Raw genomic sequence first — 26,171 nt, 5'->3', positions numbered from 1 at the left:
AGACAGCCAAAAAGGCACCAACTCAGGAAAAGAGTATGAATCCACCACATTCTTTTAAGTTCAGCACATTCCTGCCTTTCCTGTCATGCAGCTTAGCAAAGTGACTTGCTGCACTGCGTGGAAATGTCATAAATATGCCAAATTGAAGTGCAGTTTAACCTGCAGTAAGGAGGGCGGGGAAGATATTCAGAGCTGTATCTGAACTTTGAGGTGTTAAAACTGCAAGTTTGCCTCATGACCAGGGGTGTGATGTAGGTCATCCCAGCACAAGAGCCACCCCTGTTTCTAGGGGTGCCATCTCAGCCTAAGGTCTCTGAATACCTATGAGCCACAAGAGCCTCGGAGGCAGTGGTGGTTCCTCTTCAAGGGCTTCAAAGTGCAGCCCTGCCACCAGTGAGGAGCCTTTGTCCACACTGCTTCTTAGCAGTGTTCATGAAGTTTTCATAAACACCGCCAGTGAGCAGGTCACCCCTCCCCGCCCATGCTGCAAGCCCCAAACGACAGGAAGAGGAAGGGGCTGAGGCACTGAGCATGATTCACCCACACAGTGTTGTTTGACTATAGTCCCGTTGCACAGGCACCATGCATTTTATTTAACAGATATACTGCACATGCCGCAGGCTGCACAGTGTATCAGCTAAAAGGTGTTATCCAGTGCCCACATCAGTGCATCCCTGAGGCCAAAGAGAGAGACACACATAGAAGCAGGGGCAGGATCCCCAGCACTTGCCTAGCTTCTTTTAGAGCAGTGTTTTCAGTTCTTAGGTTTGAGATGGATCTGCCTCTTAATCCTGGCACTGCTGCTAGGTCTGGCCCCTCAATTGGAATCATGCCTCGCTGGTTCCAATGCTAGGTGCCACATTCCGCCTCTGCTGTTGCCACAGAGCCTTGAGTTACCAGCAAAGGAAGAAAGGTGAGTAAGAAAATCTGTGGGTTAAAGTGTGTTTGTTAGTGAGTGGGAGAGAATGACATTAAGTGAGTGTTCATTTAGTTTTAGAGTTTCAATGAGAGCGAAAGAGTGTGAGAATCAATGAGTGTGGGAGAGTATGAATGATTGAAAGCGAGGACAAGGCAGGGCGTGGGTTAGAAAGAGTGTGTGATGGTGAGACTGTGCGATGGAGCGGGAGTGAGTCAGACGAGCTGCTAATAATGATCACAAGATCAATCGTGCAGTGACTGTGCCCTCTTTAGTTGCCAAAGGGAACGCCAAAGGACTTTCGACCTTATCACTTAGAAGGGGGGGGGGGGCAGAGAGTGCCACGAACAGCCGTGGAAGCTTTTCATACGTTCGGTGAATTTCCACTGTAAAGCACTGCGAATTTTTGGGATGTGTTCGTTTGGAAATGATCGCTCTATGTCAAATACTTAATTTCTGACTTAGTTTCTGAAACTTTAGAGCCTTATAGTTTTGGCAGGCTACCTCCTCAGTTATATTCGTGAATAATTCATTTGTCTTTGATGGTTGCTTTCAAAACGTGTTCCTTGTGTTCTTATGATGACGTTCTAAGTGATAAGGTCGAAACGACGGCAAAGTTCCCTTTGGCAACTAAAGAGGACTCAGTCACTCCATTATTGATCTTGTGATATATTTGGCATTTTTGTTTTTTGCCCCGCTGCCATTGTGTCTGTTTGTATACATTGTAACTAGTGTTTTTTTTAAATGTTCATTTTGTGTAACCCCATGAGCACCATGTTATATGTTTGTATTATTCTTGATATTTTTTATGTTCTATAGTAAGTAATTTCAATAACACAAACGCTATGTTCAAGAAAATTTTCATCGTTGGGTACCTTTTATTTGCACGTCATCATGTGATTAAATATATTTCTTTAACTCATTTTTTACCCTCAACCACTGTAGCTACCATATTGTTTGATTGCCCCAGTGTTGCAGATCATCACTAACAATAATGCGGCACGTGCAGTTTCGCCAGGGACCAGAGTCATCTGGAGCTCATGAAACCTATCTATTAAAGCAGTGCTGCACCTTTTCCCACACAAGTTAAAATCACAGCTCCTAGGCCCTTATTTATGAGGCCTTGCGTCAGTTTTGCGCCGCTGGTGCGTCACTTTTTGTGACGCACCAGCGGTGTACAAAATGCGCCTTGTTGCGCCATATTTAAAAAGTGACGCATCTAGGTAGATGCGTCACTTTTTAAACCCCTGCGCCACATTATACCTGCGTCAGGTATAATGTATGCAGAGGGGGCGTTCCCCCGCAAAAAGCCTCGTGATAGTGACGCAGTGAAATCTATGAGATTTCACTGCGTCACTTTTAGGATGCTGTTGCGTCAAAATCTTGCGCCTGCCTCACAGCAGGCGTAAGACTGACGCAAGCCCTTTCACATGGGGCTTTCCCCATGTGAAAGGACGCATTGCTGGAGTTGCATCACTTTTGTGACACACTCCAGCAATGCGTCACTTTTGCGCTAACAGATGCGTCAGAAATACTGACGTATCTGTAAGTCCTTGCGACATGATGCGTCATACATTAAATATGACGCATCATTGGTGTCGCAAGGAGTGCGCAGTGAAAAGTGACGCATCGCTGTTTTCACGCAGCGATGCGTCACTTTTCATGAATGAGGCCCCTGGATGCCAGTAGTTGTGAGTGAGGGTCAGTGATTGTGAAAGAGTGAATGTATGTAAGTGCGTTTGTGAGAGTGAGAGTTTTTGGCTACAATTGTACTTCAGTGAAAGTGTGTGTGGGAGTGAAACTGAATCAAAATGAGTACGTGAGAGAGTGAGTTGGAGCGAGTGAGGTAGACTAAGACTGATAGTGAATGACACAGAGAGTGGTGGCGAGTTTAAACAGGTAAACGTGTACTTGTTAGCGGGTTTATGCGTGTGAGTCTGCTGGTAGTCATGGCATACTCAAGACAATTCTTGGCTTTTGGAGACACCCAAGATAATTTGCTGTGGCTGGCATATTGAAGGTAATTCTTGGCTAAACGCAGCCGCGGCCAGGAGTGGGAGTACCGTCCAAGCTGTGATATGGGGAGGGGCAGGGTGGGGTGTAGTTATGTATGGCTTACGGAGTGTAACAGGTAAGTAAACATATAAATTAAAAAACGAATTTCGTTGCGCGCACTGCATCGCATTTTCATTTAATTTCGGATAAGTTTAATTGAGTTTTGTATACGAATGCAAACAAAAAGACAGTTCGCAAAAACAATTAAGGCAAAGACAGTGCTTCTCTGTGTAAAATAACATTTATCGGAAAACCATGTATAAGGCACCATGTGAGAGGGGAAGGGGTGGTGCATGAGGAGCATAACACTTGTTTCATTATAATACATATACAGAAGACATATGTGCAATCATGGATTAATAAATGCAAATTTTAGGGGCTATAAATGGCGATTAGATTCGAAAACATTTCATAGAGTCCAGCGATTTCGTTCCAGAGCACATCATCATGTGAACTGCATGTACATCATATTGGTATCTATGTGCACAACATAATAAACGGTCAATACTAAGGCTGGTATTTTAGTATACGTCAGTGTTACATGAGTATCAAATGTAAGGGAGAGTCCATCATGGGAAAAAGTATAAAAATATTTTGAAACATTTCCGCCTCTGAACTCAGAAATGAACCATATTACCCGAAATCCGACACAATTTTTTAAACTTGTGTAAAGTACACAAGTCAAAATAAACTCAGATTTCTTGTTCTTTTTCTAATTTCTTATTTCTGCCAGTAACAATTGAAACTAGTGGAAGCCAACAAATAAGTGTGATTTGTGGCATCTGGGATAAAATAATGTATTTCTTTTCATCAATGCTGTTATAACAAATCAAAGACCGGAAGATCAACAACAAACTGCCCCAGATTACAAGGTAAGTGTGCAGCAGGTCGGAGATCAGGAGTCACAGACTGTATGGTGAGCAGGAGCAGATTAACAAGCCTTGATGGGTCCAGCAAGAGGTATTGCATGAGCGCAGCCCAGCACACGGGGAACACAAGCTGTGCAAACGCTACAGTCAGAGGTCAGTACTTGAATGACTGGTCAATGGGAGTGGGGAGGAGCAGCTCAGAAGGGTTATACTAATGAATATGGACCTAGTAATATTATGGCACACTAATATTGAGGACAGAATATCGAGGGACAAAATATCAAAAGGTGAGTGCATATAGAGGAGCTTGGATTTACTATTCCTAACTCAACATCTAGGTACCTAAGATATATATACCGCATAGGTACATATATGTGAACTCAGGTGTAAAAAACCTAGACTTACTTCCCTATCTATATTTGGTTTTCGATGTACAGCCCTTGATATTCTGTCCCACCGATGCTATCAATTCAGTATTCCGGGGGCACACTGTACAGAACTTGTCATGCTGAAGGCAGCTCAAAAAAGATATTTCCCTTTATAGATGCTGAAGAAATATGAACACCTACACCGCAGCTTATTTGAAGCGCAGCAGCTCTAAACGAGCAGAGGCTGGTACCATATAATGCAGTGCATCCAGGCTATGAGGTTTAGTCCAAGAGCAGGAATGCGCGTTCCTTGTCATGTGCATGCACCAGGCAGGGATTCATGACCCAATGATTCCACCAGTCAGTACCTTCCATCGTTGTGGGAACTTAAATCCACCTCTACCTAGAGAATGGTATTCACAACTTTTAAGTGGCCCCATGCCATGAAGCCCCTTTAGGGCAAGCCTAGGTATTTTTTCAACTGAATTGTGCATATTATGTTTATGGTTTTAAGCCCATTATTACAGCGCTAATATTGGAATGGAACATATTATTATCTTAAAAAAGTGAGAAATGGGCAGACGTGCCACACATTACGTGGACAAATGTGGTAGCTCTTTGCAATTGTAATGAGAGAGAAGTTGGAAACGGTTTTGTTTTGGTCATGGGTTTATTTACATTTGCGTTGACGTTTCAAATATGTCTTATATGGAAAACTAAACTGAACACATCCACGCCTATTTCCGATTCAAGGGCTAAGGCATATGTGGGCATATTTACAATCCCCATGTGCCATATTTACGCTGCTGTTGCAGCACTCCTGTGATGCAGCGGCAGTGCAAACCATGTGCCACGTTGCACCTCATTTACAACGTGACTCATCTAGTGAGATGCGTCACGTTGTAAAGTCCTGTACCATATGAAACCAGCATTAGGTTTCATGTGGGCGTTCCGGCGCAGGAACGCCTTGTAAAAGTGACTCAGTGAAATCTACGAGATTTCACTAAGTCACTTTTACGTCCAAGCTGCATCAATACCCTGCGCCTGCTTGAAGCAGGCTAAGTGAGTGATACAGCATGTTAGGCATAGGGCACCCCTGAACTTTGCTAGAGCCGCATCATGCTTGCGACAAGACTTACGCCACAGAATGTGACACGTATTGCTCTATCCTTACGCCACGGTGCACCGCATTGTAAATGCGTCAAATTTGTGGTGGCGCAGGGAGGGAATTGCGTGTAGCATCTGTTCTGGCGCATCCCTGCTGATTTGAAGAGATGCGCCAGTACTTGTAAATCTGCCCCATGGTTTACTGGTTCATGCATGCAATTTCATTACTATTGCTTTAGGGGCACTTGACGTTTTTTAGATTATTTTGTCTATGAATTCAGCTAGAGGAATTCAGCTGGAGGGCTGTTCCAGACACCATAGCCCCCATGTGTCGAAACAGGTTTTCATATGACTCTGAGACTCAGATTGTCATTCCTGTTCTATAGCCCCCGCAGCAGCAGCATGCAGTTATTAGTGTGAATTGATTCCTTATCATAATTTTACTATTTTTATCATAACATTGTGAACAAAAAATCCAGCAGTCAACAATACTATACATTTGTCAGTATCTAGTATCTATAAGGTGCAATATTTGTTCAAATCAAACTTAAAATCCAATTTTTTCAATGCCATCAATCAGTTTTGCTTTTCAGAAAACTTCATTTTGCACACTGGAGTATTTGAGCCCATTCGTAAACAGATAAAAAAACAAAGGGGCATATTTACAAAGTATTGGTGCAGTGCAGAGTTGCCAGCAATATAGCAGCATCACACTGTGTCATTTAAAAAATGCAAGGATGCGTCATATTCACATGGATCCAGCACACCCCTGTGATTTCCCTTGAGCCAGTGCTAGAAAAGCTGCCTAGGGCCAACACTGACACCCTCGCGCACTGGTGTGAGGGTAACTGCATTTCAGCTAATGATCCATGCAATGCAGGCACCCTTGCAATAGTGCAAAGGTGGCAGCATTGTCAAGGATGATTGTGTATGATCTTTCCTGCATATAAGCAATCATTAAAAGCGATTTGCTCCTTTTGCAGCACACATAAAAAGAGCAAAAACAAGGAGAAATAATAGTATTTCTCCTCGTTACTCCACTGCCTGCTTTTTAGTGGAATTAGTTTTGGGTACTGCCTCAGATTTACACAGCCTTGTAAATCTGGTGCAATGTTAAAAAGTAATGGGTGTTGTGTGGAACGCCCACAGCAACACGGATTGTACGCCCCTTTCGCGCAGATACTTGCGTGAAATGGTACAATATGTACAAAGCAGTGTTTTTCTTACTTTTTTTCTTTTTATTAGATGTTCAGCTTCACATTATGACTATCAATAACTCTATATATTATACAACTTCTGGATCACAGCAGTGTATCGTGTCTACACATTAGCAACATTCAAATCACATTTATGGGATCTTCAATCCTTACACCTTAAAGTTGATGTATAACAAGTTACATTCATGTTGGCATTGTCTCTTTTGAGATCCCTCTGTATTCTAACCATTTACTCCAAATGCTGTCCCACTTCCCCGGGAATCCATGGCTGTGGTAAACTGGTATTTCAGCTGCACAACACCAGTCAAAGTCTGCTTTGCAATCTTTGACTATGCGTGGTTCGCTTGCTCCCCAGGACCTAGCTATATTTCTTTTGGCTATTGTATCTGCTATAATGAGCCATAGTGTGATATATTTTTGACATTTGGTGTCCCTTGTAAAGCATTGTATATTTGCCATTTGCCATCTAGTGAGACCCTCTGCTATATGACTGTTGACATCACCTGTGTGATTTTGCTCCATTTTCTCTGTATTAAGGGTCAGTCCCGCAATGTGTGAAAGAAAGTGCCCATTATGTTGCATCTCCTCAAGCATTTATCATTATCACTCCTACCCATTTGTTAGAGTATAGTCCTGGTTGTATAGGACCTGTGTAGGGTTTGTAATTGTATTACCAGGAACCTTGCTTGTATTGTCACTTCTATGGGGCTCCATATAGCTTCAACCCTGTCATCATCTTCTAGGCTACCTATCAGTCCCTCCCATGCCTCTTGGAGGGCTCGCTATGGGTGTGCGGTATTGTTCATAATCATTTTTGTAGAAAAGGACGTTTGCCTTTTCCAGTACTGGGTCTATTAGCACTCTATCTTCGAGTGGTGAATATTCGGGTACTTTGTCCCCTAGTGGGATGTGGGTCTTGAGGACATACATTTGTTGTGTGTAGCGGATATTTTTCATATCCAACATCTGATATTCAGTCTGCACTTCATGGAATTTCATAACCCTCTGTCTGATCCAGATATCTCCCAAGTATTCTATGCCCAGCAAGGACCATCAATGGAAGCCCTGCAGTCTGCCAACTTCCTTTAGAAGGCCACTACACCATAGAGAAGTGAACACCGTCAGCCATACTTCCCAGCCCAGATATTTAGTAACCCTGGGTGTAGTTTGCGTAGTAGCACTCACGTAGCTGCACGTAGTATACTTTGAACTTTGCATAGTACTGAACTTTGCGTAGTACACAAACTGCGTAGTGAGTATCTGATAGCACTGTGTACTTGTATGCACTGTATAATAATTGCAAAAGGCATCTTGCACAGTGCCAGTTATGATGAATTAAGTATCTCTGTCTTTATCTGCTAAAGAGCATATAGCACTTTCATAAAAGTGAAACTGAAAATTTAGCAAGCAGTGAGAGAAGTGATGATTTTGGGATCCTTCCAAACGTAGGGAGAGAACTAAGCAGATGCCTTGAAAACAAAAATCACATCTCATTGAACGATTCGGTGGTGGTCGCATCCTCTTAGGATCACCCCAAGCAAAGTTATTGGCAAAAAAACAATCCCAACCAAAGGTCCTGCAAAGCAATATGGGACAAGATTAGCAGCAGTTCAACTAGTCATTACTAGATGTCCCTCAAGAGTCGAATGCAAATGCATTGAAATTATTCTTACATCAAGCTGCAGTTCCACTAGTCATTACTAGATGTCCCTCACGAGTCAAATGCAAATGAATAATGAAAGGGTCTTTCAATGCTTATGTATTTGACTCAAGAGGGACATCTAGAACCGACTAGTGGAACTGCAGCTTGATGTAAGAATAATTTTAATGACTTTGCATTTGACTTGTGAGGGACATCTAGTAACCACTAGTTGAACTGCAGCTCTTTGCAGAATTATTTTGACATTGGATACTATAATATTCACTGCCCACTGCTAATCTCCTCCCATAATGCTTTGCAGGGCCTTTGGTTGGAATTGTTTTTTTGCCAATAACTGTGCTTGTGGTGGTCCTAGGAGGATGGGACCACCACCGAAGTTCAAAAAGATGTGCTTTTAGTTTATGCTCTCTGTGTTCAAGGCATTTGCTTGGTCCTCCCCCTAGGTTGGGGGAGACCCCAATATCATCACCTCTCTCATTGCCTAATATTTTCATTCAAAAAGTTCACTTTTGTGAATTGGTTATATGATTTTTAGCATGTAAAATTGCTCTATCAAAGCATCTGAGGATGTTGTTGATTTAGCTGCCACGCTACGTGATTTAGCACAGTTCTTGTATTGTACTAAGTGCAATTGGCGGAGTGCAATTGTCTGGGATCGCTAAGCCACCCTCATATACTCCTTGTTGTAGTTTGTTGAGAGCTATCCTGGAGTCCCCACCCCCAGCAGCTGTCAGATTTCTGAACCTATTTTGTGAAAGAAATCTAGGGGTATCTTGTATCGGGTATTTCTTAAAACATAGAGTAGGCACAGGAGCACCATTGTTTTTGAGAATGGCCACTATCCCCATCAGTGAGAGTGGCAGCATTCTCCAATTGGAAACATCCCTCAGTTATCAGTGCTACTGGGGCATCATGTTATCCACTAGGAAGTCAGCCTCTGTTTGAAAGACATCCACTCCAAGGTATTTAAATGTATCCCTAATCGTTAGAGCTTTCCCTACAGTCAGCAGGTTTGGAGTCTCTCCAGACAGGACAAATACCAGGGATTTATTCCAATATATCTGATATAACCTGAATAACTGCCAGACAGATGAATTATCTGAAGAATAAGGTTTGTTACGTATAGAATTATGTCATCATACAGAGAGATTCTGTGCTCCCAGGCCCCTGCCCCGGAGATATCTCTTATAAGCGGGTCACCCCTAAGCCATGTTGCCAGATGCTCCTTTGCCATGGCAAAGAGCATGGGGGAGAGCAGGCATCCCTGCCTTATGCCTTCATGCAACATCAACTGTTCGGAGACCACTTTGTTTACTCTAACTCTTGCTAGGGGTTTCACATATAGTAGTTAAACCCACATGCAAAATTTGGGGCCAAGGCCCACACTCCTCAGGAATGCAAATAGGTATTGCCATTCTATGCTATCAAAGGCCACGCATGTGTCTTGAGACATCAGTACCACACTTTTCTCAGGTGTGTCTTTAATAGTGTGTAACACTCCCTAGAGATGTCGCACATTTAGTCTAGTGCTCCGGTGGGGCATAAATCAAGACTAGTCTGGGTAAATAATGGTAGTTATTACTCTGGTTAACCGAAGCGCAAGGACCATAGCCTGGGTTTTGGCTTTAGCATTTAGATTGTTCTGTTGGTCTGTAGGAGGCACACTCCTTTGGGGGTTTACCCTGTTTAGGGATGACTATAATTGCTGCCAAATGCAAAAACCACAGTTGATGGACAGAATGCAGAACAATGTCTTACATTCACCCCAGTACAGAGATCTGGGCCCGAATCCATCGTATTTTTGCACTCCACACCACCCCAGTTCAGACATGGCCATATGCAAATCAGTCGGACCCTGTGCCTCATGGGAACAGTCCAGCCCGAACTGCCAAGCCATGCCTTCCCTGAAACGGAAACAAACTTCAGTGGACCGGTTTCTGGCATTCCAGCCATCTTCAGCCCGGTTTGCTTGAATCCAGTGGTGTGGAGTGCATGGGACTCACGTCTGAGCATACCCATCCCACTCGGGGTGACAAATGAAAAAACCACAGTTGATGGACAGAATGCAGAACAATGTCATACATTCACCCCATTACAGAGATCTGGGCCTAAATCCATAGTTTTTTTGCACTCCACACCACCCCAGTTCAGACATGGCCATATGCAAATCAGTCTGACCCTGTGCCTCATGGGAACAGTCCAGCTCGGACTGCCATGCCATGCCTTCCCTGGACCGGAACCAAGCTTCCAAGGACTGGTTTCTGGCATTCCAGCCGTCTTCATCCCGGTTTGCTTGAATCCAGTCGTGTTTAGTGCATGGGACTCACGTCTGAGCATACCCATCCCACTCGGGGTGACAAATGCAAAAACCACAGTTGATGGACAGAATGTAGAATAATGTCATACATTCACCCCAGTACAAAGATCTGGGCCCAAATCCATCGTTTTTTTGCACTCCACACCACCCCAGTTCAGACATGGCCATATGCAAATCAGTCTGACCCTGTGCCTCATGGGAACAGTCCAGCCCAAACTGCCAAGCCATGCCTTCCCTGTACCGGAAACAAACTTCCGAGGGCCGGTTTCTGGCATTCCAGCCGCCTTGAGCCCGGTTTGCTTGAATCCAGTGGTGTGGAGTGCATGGGACTCACGTCTGAGCATACCCATCCCACTCTGGGCGACAAATGCAAAAACCACAGTTGATGGACAGAATGCAGAACAATGTCATACATTCACCCCAGTACAAAGATCTGGGCCCAAATCCATCGTTTTTTTGCACTCCACACCACCCCAGTTCAGACATGGCCATATGCAAATCAGTCTGACCCTGTGCCTCATGGGAACAGTCCAGCCCGAACTGCCAAGCCATGCCTTCCCTGGACCGGAAACAAGCTTCTGAGGACCAGTTTCTGGCATTCCAGCCGTCTTCAGCCCGGTTTGCTTGAATCCAGTGGTGTGGACTGCATGGGACTCACGTCTGAGCATACCCATCCCACTCGGGGTGACAAATGCAAAAACCACAGTTGATGGACAGAATGCAGAACAATGTCATACATTCACCCCAGTACAGAGATCGGAGCCCAAATCTATCGTTTTTTTTGCACTCCACACCACCCCAGTTCAGACATGGCCATATGCAAATCAGTCTGACTCTGTGCCTCATGGGAACAGTCCAGCCTGAACTGCCAAGCCATGCCTTCCCTGGACCGGAAACAAGCTTCCGAGGACCGGTTTCTGGCATTCCAGCCATCTTCAGCCCGGTTTGCTTGAATCCAGTGGTGTGGAGTGCATGGGACTCACGTCTGAGCATATCCATCCCACTCGGGGTGACAAATGCAAAAACCACAGTTGATGGACAGAATGCAGAACAATGTCATACATTCACCCCAGTACAGAGATCTGGGCCCAAATCCATCGTTTTTTTGCACCCCACACCACCCCAGTTCAGACATGGCCATATGCAAATCAGTCTGACCCTGTGCCTCATGGGAACAGTCCAGCCCGAACTGCCAAGCCATGCCTTCCCTGGACCGGAAACAAGCTTCTGAGGACCGGTTTCTGGCATTCCAGCCGTCTTCAGCCCGGTTTGCTTGAATCCAGTGGTGTGGAATGCATGTGACTCACGTCTGAGCATACCCATCCCACTCGGGGTGACAAATGCAAAAACCACAGTTGATGGACAGAATGCAGAACAATGTCATACATTCACCCCAGTACAGAGATCTGGGCCCAGATCCATCGTTTTTTTGCACTCCACACCACACCAGTTCAGACATGGCCATATGCAAATCAGTCTGACCCTGTGCCTCATGGGAACAGTCCAGCCCGAACTGCCAAGCCATGCCTTCCCTGGACCGGAAACAAGCTTCCGAGGACCGGTTTTTGCCAGGCGCTGTTCTTCCATCAAGCAACCCCGCCCCAACAATTCCGCCCCAACAATTCCCTGAACATGTTTAACATGTGTGGGGCCACCAGTGTTGCAGTGCTTCTGTATAGTTCAATAGGTATGCCATTAGGTCTGGCTGCTTTACCTGATTGCAAGGCTCTTATCACACCACAGATCTCATCTGTGGTAATGTCGATATTAAGGTCTTCTCAGTCCTCATGTGTTATGGTGGATCTCCTGTAGGAGCTCTTCACAATCTGATTGTGATCTTGTTGTGGAAGACCTATATCGTTATTCATAGTAGTTTGCAAACTCAGTGGCTATTTCTACTCGTGTGTTACAGTATTCTCCATTTGGGGTTTTATTGTCTAGTACCCAGTTCCTCTCCGAATCTCGCTTTTCTAACCATACCCACAATTTAGATGCTTTGTCTCCTATTTTGTATATGCACCTCTGGGGTAACCTGGTGTGTTCCCTGGCTTTGCCTTCTGCTATGTCTCACAACTCTCGTTGCTTAAGATGGATTAAGTGGTTAATGTGTGGGGTTGGTTCCTTCGGTTCCCAACGGCTCCTTCTACCTGGGTTATCTCCCTTTACAGGGCCTTGTATTGGAGTTTCTGTTCTATGTTTTTTAACCCCTGCATGCCCTCCTATTACTGCCTTGTAGGCTTCCCATAAATTGCAAGTCAAGTCTACTGTCCCTTCGTTCTCTTGAAAATACTGCTCAGTCCATACTCAAATCTCGTCTCTGTCTTTTTTATACTTAAGGAGCCATGGGTCGATCTGTGTAGGTATGGCGTTTGTTCAGTTGGGCCCCAACATTTGTACCTCTAGCGGTGAGTGATCAGATAAGCCCCTTGCTCTGTGTAATGCCCCTTTAAAGTGACCTACCTCGGTGGATTGCGTTAATAATAATCCAATCGGGAAAAAATCCATGTGGTGCAGAAAAGAATGTAATTTGCTCCACCGAGGGATTATGCTCCCTCCAGAGGTTGACTAATCCCAGAGCATCAATGAACCTCCTCATGGGGTCTGACCCTACTTCTCTCCCTGCTTTTGAAATCCTATCTTTATCCAGATCCACTACTTCATTCCAGTCTTCATCCAAACCTAGGGGCCTATTATGATCGCGGACGGACTTGGTAAAAATGCATACATTGCATTTGTATGCAGAAAGCGGCAGGCACCGTGCGGTGCCTGTTGATTTCTGCATACAAATGCAGGGAGTACCATAGGTACCCCTCATGTGCACCACCTACCTCCCCTTCACCCAGGGGGCCCGCAACGGACCCCCGCAGTGAAGTTCCACATGCTTTTCCACGGCGGAAAACCAGCCGCGGAAAAGCATTTTTTAAAGCCCATCCTAATATGGCTGGCGGTGTCCGAGAGACACCGCCACCATATTAGAGCTTTTCTGCCACGGTTGTAAGCCAACCACGGCGGAAAAGCTGCGGACGGAAACCAGGACCCACCAGCCATCCTAATGTGGCGGTGGATCTTTGGTGGGTCCGCTGCGGTTTTCCGCATCCTCCGGCCCGACGGTGGCTTCCGCCGGCCTGGAGGATGCGGAAAAACCGCAATCGTAATAGGCCCCATATTGTGGAAGTTCTAGGAGCAATGAGCTTAGATCAGGCATTGTGGTAGCATGCATCCTGGGTGGTATGTAAACTGAATATAAGTTTAGATCAGGACCCTCATTGAGGTCCACACATTTGCCCATGTGGTCTTGCCATATTTTCCTGGATATAAAAGCTGAGCTGGCTTTAACGAGTATCCCCACTCCCCGTGACCCTGAGGTAAGTCCTGCATGCGCTTGCAATTAGTATCCGAATCTGTCTAACGCTCTGCAGGTGCTGCTGATAAAATGTGTCTTCTGTAGCAGAACTATGTCATATGCTCTTCTCAGGATGTATTGCATTATCATTGTACGTTGTATTTTGCTGCCTAGCCCATTCACACTCCAGGTCATGAATTTCACGACTTCTCTACCTTGGGAAGTTTGAGTAATCAGAATCTCTGGGTATGTGTTATGAGTCTGTGTGGTCATCGGGGTCATTCAGTAGTGTCTCTGTTCGATTCTTTTTGGACATGCATTGAGGTGTATTCCGAATCATTCCCAGTTCCCCTTCCCTGATCCCCATGTGTGGCATGGCTGGACATCGGTTGACCGAAGGAGTAACATCTCCTAACATACAAACTTTAAACCTAACATGATAGAACTCCCCCCTCCCTGCTGCCCTGCATGTTGGGATAAAAACCTCCCATCTCCACAATCTTCAGAGCGCCTGTTGCCCCAAAACTGCCACACCAAACATCAGGGTTGGCTTAAGCCAAACATGAGCTCACTGGCCCCCCTCCCCATTTCTCCACGAAGAAACTGTTCTACCATATCAATTTATTAACCAATGTGTTCGTTCTGTATATTGTGGGAAGTTACCAGTCATTGAAAGATATAGGAAAGTTTAAGCCCACAATCTTATCTGAGCGTTTGATGTTTAGCCGGCTTTCCCTCAACGGCAGTTGGGATCTAGCTTTAGCCCCATGTGCATTCATGAGTCTTCTCTGTGTCACACACCGGCCCTGCACTGTTCCATCGCCTCACCTCCATTTTCTCTATTAACTGGAGAGCCACCATGCTGAGCCAGATTGCGACTGGTGTCCATCTCCGCTTCGGACCCAGCACCCATCCCCGTGCCAGAGCCCCTAGGTGTATGTCGCTGTTTTCCCACTGTTCACCACATATCCAACCAGTCCCAGGCCTCCTCTGGGGTACCACATTTCCACACCTTTCCCTCTGCAGTCACTCGAAGTGTCGATGGAATAAGCATAGTGTATTTAATTTCCTTAGCCAGTAGGGCTTTTTTTGACTTCCAGGAAAGTCTGTCTCGCTTGTTTCACCTACAGAGTGAAGTGAGGGAAATGGTAGATTATTGCGTTGTCTACTTTGAGCAGTGGGCCACTATGGGCAGCCTGGAGGATTACATACCTGTCACGGAAGTTGAAGATACGGGTAATAATTGGTCTCAGTGGGGCCCTCGGTTGTGGCTGCAAGCCCGGGACTCTATGGGCTCTTTCTATTGAGAAATATTTTGACAGGCCTCTGGGCTATAGCGATTTTATTATTAGATCTTCCACATACAGGTCCACAGCTTGGCCCTCCGCCCTTCTTGAACTCCAATAATGCACACATTATTAAAATGTGAACAGCCCTCCAGGAACTTCCAACTTGGCCTCTAGAACTTTGTTTGTGGTGGTGAGCACTTTCTTTTGCAATATTTTTGATGTTTATTACCAGAGTATTCATGACTTCCTCAACTTCCTTTACGTGGTTGCCCAGATTTCTAAAGTCGGCTCTTAGCAGTGAGACTTCTCATGAGACAGCGTCTATTCGCTTGTCAAGGTTTGTTCGTACTCCCTGTAGGGCAATCATAAGATCTGGTGTGGACTCCGAGGCTGCCGATGGGGGTTGTGGTTCCGATTCCGGTTCAGTGTCCATTATGTGCCTCACCGACGAATCCCTAGGGAGCATGAACTTGTTTAATTTTGTCCGGTGGTCATCCCTGGATCCCTTGCCGTCTGTCATGGTTTTCCTCCTCCGTACCTGTGGTCAGGGACACTCTCACAAAAGAAAAGGATGAGAGGATGGGGAGTAAAGCCCAAGCGGACACCAGGTGGCGTGCCATGCTTGTCTGCCCCGGTATGTGTCTGATGGCCTAAGGGGGATATCGCCTTGTGCACTCTTCGATTGTGCTCACCATCCAGTCATTGTGGCCTGTGATGAGCTTCTATTCGAGACCCTCACAATGACATACAAAAGTATCCCGGTACCGCCAGCAGCACCCACACGCTGGTCTATTGAAATTTCCACTCTCCCTCATCTCCAATATCTGTGGTTGCCGCTTGCTTGGGATGTCTCAGTCGCATCAAGCACCAATCTCATTATATTGCACTGGCCCACACCGGCGATTCTGCACTTCTCACGGCTGTGGCATTTTGTCCTGAGACGGGCTATATATTTAGGGCCAAGTGAAAGTTGAGCTTTCCCGGTCAGCTCCTCTCCACGTTTCTGCAGAGTCGGATCATACCACTGTCAGCCACTGCTGTACTAGAGTCTTGCCCAAGGCCCCTATACTTGCTCTTATGCTCCTTCAGGTGCTCAGCCCCAGGCACAATCAGACGCTGGCTCAGTGACACAGCTTCGCTCGGGGAACATCCACCTGTATTTTGGGGCCCGGTCCAGTCACCTGGCTCTCCTGCCATGCCTCTGATAGTTCTATTAGTCAAGTCCCACCCCTCAGCCCGATGCTCCTGTGTGGACTACGCTAGGCCGCCACTCCAAAGTATGCTTACTTGGCAGCTGGTGCTCAGGGATTACAGGTCAAGCATGACCCTGCGAGGCATCGCTATCTCCGGGTCGTGTTGCTTCATTCTTTTTCCATTTTTGTTTCATGTTTTCGGATTAGTGATGGATGTACTGGGGGATTTACGTGGATGGCAAAACAGAAGTACTCTATTCTGCGGCCATCTTGCTTCTTGGCCAGCCACGCACCATCTACATTGCGCCACCGGAACATCATAAAAGTGACACTCGGGTGGCACAATTCCCTTGTAAACATGCCCCAAAGTTACCTTAAAAATACAAGGGGGCATACTTACAAAGAGCTATCACTGCTGAAGCATCAATTTACTGATGCTGCAACAGATTTTTTTTGGCACCATATTTACAAAGTGATGCTAGAGGGCTTTAATGTTTCTTTTTCAACTCCTGTACCTATTTTATTTTAGCACCAGATCTGTCTGCAGCAGTTATCGCTAATGAAATGATAGGTAGGCGTTCCCCTGAAATAGCCTTGCAAGACTGACACAGACATATTTACAATGATTTTGGAAAACAGCACTACTTTGGCAAAAGAAGAACAGAGTAACAATGGCGGCAATTTTTTACTGCTACAGAAAAGTATGTGTAAAAATTATGCATGTCCACTGGTATTAAAGAAGGACATACCCAAATCACTACGGCAAGCTCAATGGCACCATGGACCTACTCTTACTGCAGATGGGAGCATCAAGACGACCACCAACACCACAATCATCACCACCTACATCATCATGGAGGCAGCGCAGGAGAAGGGAGCTGACATACCGCTCGAGGTTGTCCTTATTGTCCTCAGGGAGGAGGAGGTCATTGCTCATTACAGGCTCAGTCCATTGTCTACCTCCTGCACCAGATTGCACCAAGGATGCAGCCAACATCGCAGCTGTCCACCAATATCCCTCTGCAGGCCAAGCTACTGGCTGTCCTACACATGTTGGCATCAGCAACTTTCCACCCCACCATAGTCACAGTGGCAGACATCCTTCTCTAAATTCCTCCCCTCTGTCATGGATGCCATTATAATCCTTACAAGCAGCCCATAACAGAATGTACATGAATGTTGTGCCAACCCTTCTCATAACTCCTAATTTTACACCTGCTGTCTTTCCAGCTGACCAAGGATATGTGCTGCAGCCATGGATTATGACTCTAAAAAAAAAAAGAGACAGAACCACAAACGGGCTACACTCATGCCATAAGCAGGGTCCAGTCAATAGAAGGCTGAGATTTGGCATACTCAAAGCCCGCTTTAGGAGTCTGAATATGTCTAGGGGCTGATTGCTCTACTTACTACCAGTGGTATGCTAAATTGCACTAATCTGTTGCATAATGCACAATATTTCTGTGTGGTCAAATGATGGAGCAGGAACTAACAGGCATTGAAGTTGAGGAGCCACATCAAACAGTACCATCAGTAGCAGCAACATGACGGAGGGACAATATTATTCCCAACTTTGGTGACTTACAAGATGTCACAAAATAATGTCTACATGAAATTGTGTACATATATATATATAGGTAAATAAGTATATGAGCACAACCAGTGGCTTTGCATTTTGAGTTCATAGTCACAGTAAACATTGACATCACACCAGCTCATTGTGGCTAGACAAGCTGACCTCCTGATCCACAAATCATAGGCTACGCTTTGTGGTAAAGACTATGCGCAATTGCTACATGGATAGCCCACACATATCATACCAGACACAAGGCCACGCAGTTGATGCTTGTGTACCACAGCATGATATGATGGCTTCTCTCAACACTTCCCTGCACATAAAAACTTCATTCTAATCTACTAGCAATTGTGAGCACCAGTATGCAGGACACATGGAGACATGTGTGCCAAGGTTACATCTTTTGATACATCCTTGTTCTGAATCTACTGATGATATCTGTCATGTTTTGGACTGTACCAGGGCCTTGTTACTCTCATCACCTTCATCAATGTCAAACTACATGAGTGTTGCATGTAAACACCCACTGCAATGCACAAGCAACACCGCCTTGATGCAGAGTACTATTATAGTGTGATGTATGCAACCTTATTGTCAGCAATATATAGTAGGTCTAGCCAAGGCATGCATACTTAGCTAGCATAGCACCATCAGCATGAGTGAGAATCATGTGGCCCACAAATTATGTTTTTTTCCTCTGGGGTATAACTCTTGAATTGAATTGCCTAAACTCAGTCAATCATCTGGTGGAATCCATACCTCCCCTTCCATGGTTTGCTGCCAATCGCAGCACTCACCTGCAAGGGAAAAGGTAACCCTCCCAAGTATCCCCACAGCCTACTGCCTGCACTGTGGTTCATGGCACAGATGGAAAGTCGGCTGAACTGTCGTAAACGTGAGTGCACTAAACCCATTGCAGTGCTATTTTGTGGAATCCCTGGGGGAAGGTAAAGCAAAGTCATACTAATACCAATTTAGCACATAGGGCACCCCTTGTACAGTGTTTTCTTGTGGTACCAGAGGGATTTGGCCATAAGCATAGTATGATACCCAAAAAGCATTAATTCTCCCATGCGTACACTGTCAACACACATATGAAACACATGCAATGACAACAAGCAGGCCAACTTCACTATTTACACCCAACACAGCAATTCCAAAAAATGATCACCTACATTGCATATCCCAATGCACACAACATACATGCCCCATAGCATAAAGAAAATTGATGTGTGAGCTTAAGATATCTATTTTGCCACCACGTCTGAATGACCGCATAGTGCCTGTGAGGCCTTGTGTGAAATCGATGCTTTCACAATAGCTTAATAAAGAAAAACTACACACGGCTGAAAAAGTGATGCATCTGCCCAGGAAGTGATATTATGGGTATAGGGAAGTGAAGTCATGGATCCTGCATGGACCCTTCATGCTGCAAACCAGGAAGAGGGAAGGTACTTTCACTTCCACATTAAGTCACAGTTTTCCTGACTGAGTTTGGGAGCGGTAGTGATTTGGCTGTGTTGGAGAGTGTTTTGTTATGTTTGTAGCTGATTGGTCATATCTGCAATCCCTGTCATGTCTCTCAAGTTCTGTGGGTGCTGTTTTGTTCTCTATTGTTGTGTATTGTCCTGTGTGCTGTCTGCGATTTTTCCTCTGGGGTATTGTTTTCATAGGGGTATTGTATCTTTGGGTGGGATCATGCATGGGATGGTTAGGGCTCACCCAATGAGGGAACAGGAGTCTGGCATCTTCCTGTGGCTGATTACCCATTACCTGCCCAACATGGTAGCCAGTGAGGGACGTGTGCTCCAGGGCTACCCAGTGAAGGTGCGGAAGCAATGTTGGGCGAGGGTGAAACAATTAATGCTGAGGCTGTTTGGAGTCCACAGAAACATCCAACAGTTCAAACATTGCTGGGCGGATGTGGTTGGCCGTGGGTCTGATCTACTCAGCTACGTTGGAATCGAAGTTGTTGGGCCAGTTGGTAAGTATACATGATTTGTGTGCTTTCCTATGTGTCTCATGTACCCATTGATGAATAGTGGTGACATTAAGTATGGATCTGATGACTTTTTGCTCAAAATAGCAATGCTCCTATGCAAATGAGGGAAATGACATTTCAAGTGTGCTGGCATGATCTATGCTCTACTGCTATCTGTGACACTGAGTGGGTCACACAGATCAGGTAGGGCAGATTACCTCCAGAGGTAGTTACTTCACAAACATTTGTCAGGTACAGTTGTGATGGGCCATTACAGAACATACGCTACACATCAAGGGCCTTATTTACAAGCCACTTGCGCCATCGGGATGTCACTTTTTCCATAATCAAAAGTGATGCAGTGGAAGTGCAAGGGCCTTGTATATAAGCTCCATAGTTATGTGCTGATGATCTGCCTTGGCCTGCCTCCCCTGGCAGTTGCACATTAATGAGGTTTGCCATGCCTTACACAGCTTAGCTAACCTGTGAATGTTGCGAAACACAACGCACTGGTCTTGAGCAGATTTTCTCATGTAAAAGGTATGGCTCCTTGATGTCCACTATGGCTATGCTGTACTTTGCACGGACTTGACTGACTCCATACCTCAGATTGCATAGCAAATCCTGCATGCTGGGTTAGCATGGCCTCATGGAGATTTCTTTGAGGCCAGAGCCACTGGAGCCGTCCCTATATATGAGACTCCCATTGCATATGCCTCTTGTATGAGACGCCCAATGTATGTGAGAGGCGAGGTCAATTAACTGGTACTGTATCCATGGGCATGCCAGCCTGATTCTGACACATCCCAACATATCCCATACATGTTATTGTTCAATTGTCCAATGCAAAATGTAGGGATACATAGAAAATGACTGATTAATATCTGGTTCATTGCAGCACGCACAGGTACAGAGAGCATGCTATACCTTGCTGAGGATGGTATGTGAGTTATGTAGTCGCAGAGACTCACAAAAGTCGGCTACCATAGTAAAGTATAGTAAGGATGAGGTTGATGAACTGATTCCGCAAACTGGCTAACAGGTGCATGTTTTGGCTCATCACATCCATGTACACTTCAGCCTGTGTATATTTCAGGCATGTTGATAGTGCCATTTGATTAATAACAACCTGAAGGGTTACATAGCCAATAGCTATGTATATGTATTGTGTTTTTGTTGCACATAATATGTGTATCTAAGTTAACTGTTGTGCTTTCATTGTTATGTCTTGTAGGTGAACCCCCAGCATACACAGTTGGTGAGGTGGATGGTTTAAAGGATCTCCGCTTCACCAGTGAGTAGCTTTGTTAATGTAAATCGTGTAGTGTAAGAATTCAGTGTGATGTCAGATGTTGTGTGAATTGCCAGTTTCAATGTGCATCCCTATCACAAATACACTTTTGTATAATGATTAATAGGTCAGGAAATGTAGGTATTAAGAGTTGCATGTGTATCAGCCTCTGACTAATGTGAAGGATAATGTATTGCCAATTTGGTATGAACCACATGATAGAGGCTTGAAAGGGGAGCCAAGATCACAGTGACAAAATATGTGAAAATATGTGTTAGTGGATACACGTCTGAACATGTTATTTGGATGTGAAGAATTCAGAATGCATGTCACTTGCACATGCTATGATATTGGGAGCATGTAATGAGCAGTGGCATGGTCCACCTTGGACTTACAGTAGTTTAAAAGGAGAGTTTTCATAACCCTCTGTGTGATGTGAGTTGTTTAACCAGCGTCTAGTGTTACATGTGACACCTGACAAGTGTTCAGAATAGTTAGCGATGCGTCCTGATATGGGTCCTTGCCATATCACTTACACTACGTTGTGAGACAATACATGTACTTTGCAGACATTGCACATCCTACTGTGGCAAATGCCTAGGGCATTGTAGGATGCAGTAGCCACACTAATGTTCAGTAAAGATGATGTGTATAATACCATAGTTACCAAACAACATTGTTCCTAAGCATACTATGTACTGACGTGGTCATACCTAGATTTGCCAATGTGTTGCAATTGCTTTGTGCAACAATTGCCATTGCTTTGTAATTTGGCCATAGTAAATCTGATACGATAGCTAATAGGAATGTGTATGCTCATTCTAAGCTGCAAGATGATGTTAAGTTGTTGGTACTGCTAGCTTAGGATGTTGTGAAAATAATGTTCTTTCATGGTGTTTGTACCTATTCCTAGTCTCCTTTTGACAGACAGCTTTCCTTTTTTTCATGACCCTAGAGCAGTTGAGGAAGCACAAAAAGGAAAGGAGCGCTACTTCCACCTTTGTAGAGTCAGTAAGGCTCACAGGGCAATGAGGAATCTACATGAGGAGAAGGTTCTAAGCAAGTGAAAAGTCTTTCTGTTGAGCACCAACATTGGACAAGAGAAGCACAGGAAGGGAGTCAGTTCATGGTACCTCCAAGCCACTGTTACCTAGCACCTCCTCCAGCTTACATCACAAGCCACCTCAGGCCACAGGAGGGGCAATGTCATTTGAGCTCGAAATATACAAGGACCTTTTGACCCTAAAGATGCGCTTGGCTGTGCCTAAACTCAAAACGGACAATATCACTGTCCCAGGAAGTGAAGCAGGCAGTGTGAAGCCTCAAGCCACATTAGCCACAGGGAGCCTTTCTGCCCTTCCCCCTGTACATAGTTTAATGTTGGTCATAATGGTGTTATAGCTTAGTTTAGGTTAGTTATTGCAGTTATAGAGAAGGGTTGTGGTTTTAGAGGTTTTTTGGGGGTGTGGATCATTTTAGTGGATAGGGATTATATTGTGTTTTTTTGGGGTTGATGTGTTTCATATGTATATTAAAAAAAATACAAAACGTCCCAAAAAACTAAACAATTTGTAGTTAGTTGATGTTTATGGGTAGTTTCTGCTGTCCTTGTGTGAAGACATGTCTTAAAGGGTGTGATTGAATAGGTAGATTTAGTAATTGTAATTTTTCTGTTGACATTACATTTCTTTGTTTGCTACATACATGCCTACATCATGATTTCCTGTCTGGAAGTTAGCATGTGTGCTCAGATAATGTTATGTACATGCACTTGCCTTTGCCAGCAGTGTCTGGCAACATGTGTGAGGGTTTTTGCCTTTGAACAGGGATCAGTCAGGTGGCTATGGCTTTAAATTATCCATCAATATTGGAAAAGGTGATGGACAGAGTTTCTGAATGATGCAGAATACTCCTACCCAGTCAAGAGATCAGGGCTCGATCCATCACCATTTTTTAGCTCACTGCACCATCCCAGCTCAGAACCTGGCTATATGCAAATTAGTCTGTTCCTGTCCCAGTGCATGATGGGAACAGGGCAAACCAAACTACCAAGCCAATTTTTATACTGGGAAGGAGACAAGCTTCCGGGGACCGGTTCCTGGCATTTCAGCCGTCGTCGGCCCGGCTTGCTTGAATCCTGATGGTGCAATGAGCTATGGACTCACGTCTGAGTATACCCTCCCACACTTAGTGTGGATAAAATCAATTTTGGAAAAGGTGATGGACAGAGTTTCTGAATGATGCAGAATACTCCTACCCAGTCAAGAGATCAGGGCTTGATCCATCACCGTTTTTTAGCTCACTGCACCATCCCAGCTCAGAAACTGGCTATATGCAAATTAGTCTGCTCCTGTCCCAGTGCATGATGGGAACAGGGCAAACCAAACTACCAAGCCAATTCTTATACTGGGAAGGAGACAAGCTTCCGGGGACCGTTTTCTGGCATTTCAGCCATCGTCGGCCCGGCTTGCTTGAATCCTGATGGTGCAATGAGCTAGGGACTCACGTCTGAGTATACCCTCCCACACTTAGTGTGGATAAAATCAATTTTCAGGTGGCCATGGCTTTAAATTATCCATCTACAGACATTGTTGAGCAGTGCACATGGCAATGATGATGGAAATGGTACACAGTGAAACACATTTATTCACGTCCCATTTTTCTGTGCGGGTACATCATGCAACATGCTTTGGAGGGAAGTATTGGTTACATTTGCCCAATGTTCTTTTTGCACCAGTGAAGTGATGAGCACAGGGCTGGCATGGCACGTATTCTTGTAAATCCAGACCTTCCCTGCATTTTTTGAATGACACAACTCAGCAGGCAGATGTGCTTGAATTGATGCACTGCCCCCTTTCACTGTATATATGCCCCATCATCCTCTGGTGTACAATACTTACATTCACCCACATACCCAGTCATACATACAAGATGAGAGGAGTTCAGGTGGTCCATATCATGGCAGCTGAAGCCTGGGTACTGTGACCCTGCACGGCAGGACAGCTGGGTGAAATGCATTTTAATCTATGCTACTATGGACAGGGCTCTTGAAATGTCCCCATGTGTAGATACTTCCCATGGCCCATATATCCACCACCTCAGGTGTGTTATTTCTCCTCTGAGATACAATTCAATGCTATGGATATGCAGGCTAGGCTACTGTGCATGGCCCAGGTTAGACAGAGGAGCATATTTCATGAACATGTGGTGCAGCGCAGCACCAAAAACCATGTTGCTGCCTCAAGCTGTATCATTAGGAAAGTTCTGGGATGCACTGTAGTTAATACAACACCATCCCTGTGCTTTCCTCTGTGCTGGTGCACAATTGGCTGGTTAGCATCAATGCAGGTACCCTTACACTATGGTGCAAGGGTACCTGCTAAGGTGAACATCTGCTGTTTTTCCACCAATGCTGGCAGAAAGTATTTCATTTATTTATTTATAAAATTTATAGAGCGTGAACATATGCCCGAGGGCATCTTGGCGCTAAAAAATTGATTAATGATTCCCTACTGAGGTTGTCGGCCACGTCATTGGTTAAACAGCCAAGTCTTTAAGTTCTTCCTGAATGACAGCAACGTATGACTCATCCGAATTGACAGAGTAAGAGAATTCCAGAGTCTGGATGCTGTAACTGTGAACCGTCTATCTCCCCAAGAGACTGTTCTCGTACGGGGAACATTTAGATGAAGCAGAGTAGCTGATCTCAATTGTCTTGGCGGACAGTATGGAATTATCTGATTCCTAAGAAACTGTGGACCTGATTTCTGAAGAGTCTTAAAAACCAGGCACATTGCTTTAAATTTTACTCGATTTTTGATAGTCAACCAATGAAGATTACGAATAGTTTGAGCAATGGGTTTGAATTTAGGAGTTTTGGTCAACAGCCTCGCTGCTGTATTCTGCACAGATTGCATTTTATTGATGACTCTGGTCTGTGCACTAGTAAACAATCCATTACAATAATCGAGTATTGATAATACCAATGAACTCACCAGAGTTTAACCTGCAGCGTCAGGTAAAAACTGAGTGATTTTTTTGATGAATTTCAGCTTATGAAAAGCTGTGGCTGCAACTTGATTTGCGTGAGCCGAAAAGTTAAGCTTTTCATCGAATACCACTCCCAAATTCCTAACCTTTGGGACAGGACATGGCGGGGTTCCGAAGGATAAAGGCCACCACATAGGAGACCAGCAAGGGGAAAGGTTTCCAAAAATTACAACCTCGGTCTTTCAGGAGTTTAATTTAAGGGAACTGGCGGACATCCAGTCCCCAATAGCCAGCATACCCTCCTGAAAATGTTTTGCCACATTTTCTCCATGCTGGTGACGGAGCTGTTCCATCATGACCCGCCCCGCTCATTAGAACGCCCGCGCAGGCGCGAAATCAGCGCCGCGCAGGCGCGGCGGCTGGGCCATGACGGAACCGCTCCGTCATCAGCACAGCGCACCCGCAGCTGATGACGGAGCGGTTCCGTCATCAGCATGCAAAGGGTTAACTGACAGTATATGAGTGAGTATACCATTGATAGACAACTGGGATACACAGGGAGAAAAGATGTCAACTGGGTTGTGGAGTGAAAGAATGAAAGATACCGATTGAGAGAGTGAGGGTGGAAGTAGTAGAGTAATGAAAGAGAGAAAAAGAAGAGTTACAGAGCCAGTTTGAGGCAGATATTGTGTGTGGAATGTGGAGAGACTTTTGTGAACGGAGAGCTAGGGACACAATTAGGTGATTAGAAGAAAAAGATAATGTGAAGAGAGGAAAACAGTAGCAAGTGCTTGAAGGGGCGTTGTCCGGAGAAAGGCATAGGGAGGGCACAGCAGATGATTGACCAGCACTATCTTGACCCTCTGGATCCAAGGCTGATGCTCAACAATTCCGATTGCCTTGCTTGTTTGCACTTCAAATCTAAAAGTCGTATTTTCCCGACGGATCTATTAGGAGAAACATATTTTCAGTGAATTTGATTATGATGTATGCACCTCA

This window comes from Lissotriton vulgaris, chromosome 5 (assembly GCF_964263255.1).
Source record: "Lissotriton vulgaris chromosome 5, aLisVul1.2, whole genome shotgun sequence".
NCBI lineage: Eukaryota > Metazoa > Chordata > Amphibia > Caudata > Salamandridae > Lissotriton > Lissotriton vulgaris.
This window is presented reverse-complemented; position numbering follows the sequence as displayed.